Genomic DNA, 5,247 nt, shown 5'->3' with positions numbered 1-5,247 from the left:
GGGGAAGAAAACAAGGCAGGATGAGTGTTCCAGACCGAGGCACGTGAAGTACGGGGTCTGTGCAAAAAAGCAGAAAGGAGACTGGCCTGTGGTAGGAGGTGAGATCCCGGACTAAGTGAACTGTTTAGAAAAGATATCAACCTAGGGGGCAAGAGGAGGCGAAATCAGCACTTATCGTTGCATATGTATGTCCTCAATGAGCTCATTTCACCTTCAAAACTCTCCTGAAGGATGTCAGAGTTGGCTGGCTGCATTTTTCCTCCTTTTAGCAACAGGTCCCCCTTTGGTTTTAGGGCCCTGACCTTCACTCACACAGCAGGGCTCCACCCCCAGCTCTGTGGGGCACGCGGGGCGGGGGGTGGGGGGCAACTGTGTGAGGCAAGCACCAAGCAAGCCACTTGGCACAGTCCTCTGGCCCCGTCACTGACACAGGGATGTGACCCACCCAGAGCCATGGAGATGCATAGAGACCTTCGCAGGGGCTTCTGAGAAAGAGCCCTTGCAAGTCTTTGTTACTATAGAAATCTGAACCTGGAAATTTGTAGTCCAAGTTGTTGCCAACAGGCCACAGCAGGCTGAAGATGAAGGCAACATGTGGAAGAGATGGAGAAAAAGTAGGCCTGGTGACGTCTCTGGGGCCCGTTAGCCATGACCCAAACCAATCTTTTTTTTTTTTTAATGTCAGATCTTATTTATTTGTTACTCTTAGAAAATCTCACTGTTGACTGGACTCAGACTGAGAGGTAGAAGCTCTCAGAGAGGACAGCCTACGTCTCTCTCTTGGCAGTCTGAGCCCGGCCTTTCTCTCTGGCCCCCTTCATTCTCTTAGTCTCAGTGCAGCATATTCTACCGCCTCTTTTTTATTTTTCCTAGTAAAATGTTTCTTCAGAGCAATACGGCAACATCCGTGTCACAGGACGCATGGCATGAACCTTGGGAGCTTTGGTCTGAGGTCTCTTACCTTCTCTGTTTAGGTGTTTTTCTCACAACATATTGGTGGACATCCTCTTTAGAGAGATTTAAAAAGTTTGTAAATTCTGCCAGCTTTTTTGGGCCCCAGGTGATGAGGCACAGTGGTATCAGTGAGATCAAGAATAGCCTTCTCTCTCTCTTTCTCTCTATTTTCTTTTTGTAATGTTGAAGTCGAGAACATCAACTTCATCATTGCTACCCACAATGCAACCCCAGACAGATTTGTGTTTCCTCTCTCCAGTACTCCTTGGTCTGTAACAGGAATACCTCTTACTCAATAGCAGGCAGATGTGGTCATAGGTCAGGATAACCTGCTTCATGGAAAAACTTTGTTTGTCGTTCCCACCACTGACTGGAACCACACAACCCTTCCGTTCTTCACCCAGAGTGTCAGCAGCAACTTCTGTGGCCATTCACTTATCATAAAAGTTTCGACATCTGCATTCATCATCTACTTCAATGAGTTTCTGGCAGCCTGTGCCTGGGAAAGAGATGTTCAGCTTCATCCTGAAGTAGTCGACCACCTCCGAGCCACCACCAAAAAGAGCCCATACCAATCTTAACCCTGAAAACTTTTTGTGCGTCAATGACTTCCTTTTATGCTCAAGGTAGTTTAGATTAAATTTTCTGACATGTGCTCTAGAAAAGAATAGAGTAGATAATATAATATGATATAATAATATAATATAATATAATATAATATAATATAATATAATATAATATAATATAATATAATATAATATAATATAATATAATATAATATAATATAATATAATATAATATAATATAATATAATATAATATAATATAATATTGTATTGTAAAGCCAGTAGCCAGGGCCGCTATCACAGCCGCTTGGCCCATGCAGGTTCGCATTGGATTCAGACAGTCGGTAAAGAAACAACGGAGCCATAAACTGATGGGTCATCATCTTTAATCCTAGCTTGCACCCGGCGGGCAAGTAAAAACACACACTGGGTTCCAAAACCCACTCACATTCAGTGCTCACAAAGCTACTGACTTATCCGAGTTTCCTAGAATCAAAGGTTTCTAGCTCACCAGACTTATTCACCTCTGCTCCCCAACTCCTTCCTTCTCCCTGCACAAACTCTGCACAAACTGGCTTTTCCTTCAGCGCTCTGCCATCTTGGCTGCTTCTCCTGGCCTCCTCCACGTGGCCTCTCTCTGCTCTCCTTTCTGCTCTCTCCTCTAATATTAATCTCAGGAACCAAGAGCAAGCTCCCATTCTGCCCCCATTTTATAGTGTAGAAACCAAAACCTTTAATCCAATATACAAAACTAGAAAGCCCGGTGGTCATACGAAATGACCGCTGTTCTAGATATTATAAATTGTAATTAAAATGATTTGTGTAAAGGTGTCTGCTAATTCAAACTGAATTACCCAGGGTAGGTGGCGAGGACGCCCCTTTGCTTACTGCCCCACGGGGTTTCCCCCTTCTACTTGCTTAATTGCTTAAAGTAGAGTGCAATGAAGGAAACCACTGGCGGTACATTTCTTAAGAGCCACCGCTAGCTCAATAAATAAAGGTGATTTAAATAATAAAATGTTAATTCACATGTCAAAGATCTCTTTGTACACAACATTTCTTGTGTAGATATTTCCATCATTTTTAAGCTCGCCTTGCAGAGGACCATCAATTATTTTTAATTTTATGTTCATTCTTTCACGAAGACTTGAACAAGCAACATAAAGTTGACCGTGTCCAAATGCAGGCTCAGGTAAAAAAATGCCAACACGCTTAAGCATTTGGCCCTGAGACTTATTGATGGTCATAGCAAAGGCAAGTTTTACAGGAAATTGTCTACGTCTCCATTGAAACGGCAACCCTGTTTGAGTTGGAGCCAAATCAATTTTTGGAATGACATGTATTTCACCTTTAGAGGAGCCAGTCAAAGACTTAGCTATTATGACATTATTTTTCAATTGGAGAACCTCTAGTCTTGTACCATTGCAAAGACCCCTTCTGGTGTTAAGATTTCTTAACAGCATAATAATTGCTCCAATCTTTAACCTCAATTTGTGAGGTGGCATGCCAGAAGGCGACAGACTATTTAAAAATTCCGTTGGAAAGTTGTTGGCACTCGCTTTATTATCAGCTACAATGGAATCAACACTTAAATATGTCGTGTCATTCCCTTCATCAGTCTCATTTTGCGGAGAAAGACGCATTTGCTCTGCGACTGAAGCAAGCCTTGTCTTTCTCTGCTCAGTGGTTTCTTTTTGTCGAGAAAGCCGTTTTTGTGCAGCTTTAGCTCCTTTTCTCTCCTCTTCAGTGCTGTATTTTCTAGGAGGCATTCTTAAAAGAAATTACGTTAAGATGTAGTTTTTATGTAAAACAGATGATTGCCAATGCAAACAAATGTTCACCTTCCCCCTGACCCGCTCAATTTGCATTCAGCCATGGCAACTTCACCCCATTGGCTAGTACAGTTACGCAAGCAACCAATAAGCTATCGGCTACAAACAGACACTTAAGCCGCATATAATAAAGATAGGGAAGTCTCTAATACAAAGTCACTTATCTGGGGCATGATGGGATTGTACCACCCCACATCAAAAAGGGTGGGAGCCCTGGCCGGTTGGCTCAGCGGTAGAGCGTCGGCCTAGCGTGCGGAGGACCCGGGTTCGATTCCCGGCCAGGGCACATAGGAGAAGCGCCCATTTGCTTCTCCACCCCTCCGCCGTGTTTCCTCTCTGTCTCTCTCTTCCCCTCCCGCAGCCAAGGCTCCATTGGAGCAAAGATGGCCCGGGCGCTGGGGATGGCTCTGTGGCCTCTGCCCCAGGCGCTAGAGTGGCTCTGGTCGCAACATGGCGACGCCCAGGATGGGCAGAGCATCGCCCCCTGGTGGGCAGAGCGTCGCCCCATGGTGGGCGTGCCGGGTGGATCCCGGTCGGGCGCATGCAGGAGTCTGTCTGACTGTCTCTCCCTGTTTCCAGCTTCAGAAAAATGAAAAAAAAAAAAAAAAAAAGGGTGGGAAAGGCTTAGTCCTAAAACCAAGCCCCAGGCTACAAGGATCCTGCCTGCCCACAGCCTGCCCCCAACACACTTTAATATCACCTGGGCGACGGCTTCCACGTGGGCAGTGCCATCTTTAACAAAGTGAGCATAATACATTTTATCTGCCCAACTAATATAATATAATATAATATAATATAATATAATATAATATAATGTAATGTAATGTAATGTAATGTAATATAATAAATATAATAAATATAATATAATATAGAATAGAAAAGAGTCATAATGGTTACACAAATTCATGAGTAGAAACTCAAGTAGACAGAAGGTTGAGGATAGGAGACCCATTATTCCTTTGTTTATTTTCCTTCTTCTCCCTGCAGACTGGCTCTCTGCTCACTTGATACCCAGCAGGGCCACACTGAGATAGTTTGTTCTACCTCTGTCCTGATTTTTCACAATGGATTTTCAGCTAATTGATTTTGCTTCTTAATTTTTAACTGAAGATTCCCAAAGAAAAAAAATCATATTTGCTCAGTCTGGGTGAGGTGCCCACTTTCGTTCTTGTTAATAAGCTGTGGAGGCTGTTTTCTTGGAAGGTGGGTGACAAGGCTTTGGGCTGAGCAAGTAAAGATATGCAGAAAAAATAATTAGCATTTTTAACACGTGTGAATTGCAGCCTTTATTTTTCAAATGTTGAAACAAGTGCCCAAAGAAGTAAAGTGACTTGCCCAAGCTCATACGGCAGATAAAAAATAGAACCTAGATTCATATCTTATTCTGCTGGTCTCCAGACTCCACGGTCATCCCACACCCCCAGCCCCACAAGTATTTCTTCGTCTTCCTTCCTGCCATTTGCCTACTTCTTGCCGGCCAAAGGGGCAGGAAACAGGAGAGCCGACTTTGCATGAAGAAAGGTCACACACCCAGGATTGGGAAGGAGGAAGGCTACCTTGATCCCCCCACAACTGACGGTGTCTGTAGTTTCCCACCAGGATCGGGTGCGGCTTCTCCCAGACAGGCTCCGGGAAGTCAGTAGGCTCCAATCCCGTGCTCAATTATTCAACACAAACAAGAGCTGAATTAAAATTTCATGACCACATTGCTTTTAACCCTGTTATCTGATTGTGAACATATTTGCCTGAGTCCATCAGTCCAATCACTAAAATCTTCATCCAAAGCCTTTCAACCTCCACAAATCACTTTTGATAACAAGCCCTCTCGTCGTTGCTGCAATGTCCGAAGTGGGCCAGGCCTTCTGCAGACACAACAGGTCAGGTCTTGACTGTTTA

General features: G+C 44.0%; 1 pseudogene; it reads right to left on the bottom strand.

Annotated features, from left to right (window-relative positions):
- Nucleotides 1-715: 715 nt before the first annotated feature.
- On the bottom strand, nt 716-1,478 carry LOC136397577 (small ribosomal subunit protein eS6-like; annotated as a pseudogene).
- Nucleotides 1,479-5,247: the final 3,769 nt, after the last annotated feature.

Source organism: Saccopteryx leptura, chromosome 3, assembly GCF_036850995.1.
Source record: "Saccopteryx leptura isolate mSacLep1 chromosome 3, mSacLep1_pri_phased_curated, whole genome shotgun sequence".
Lineage (NCBI taxonomy): Eukaryota > Metazoa > Chordata > Mammalia > Chiroptera > Emballonuridae > Saccopteryx > Saccopteryx leptura.
Note: the sequence above shows the minus strand (reverse complement) of the source record. Positions and strands in the feature narration are given on the sequence as shown.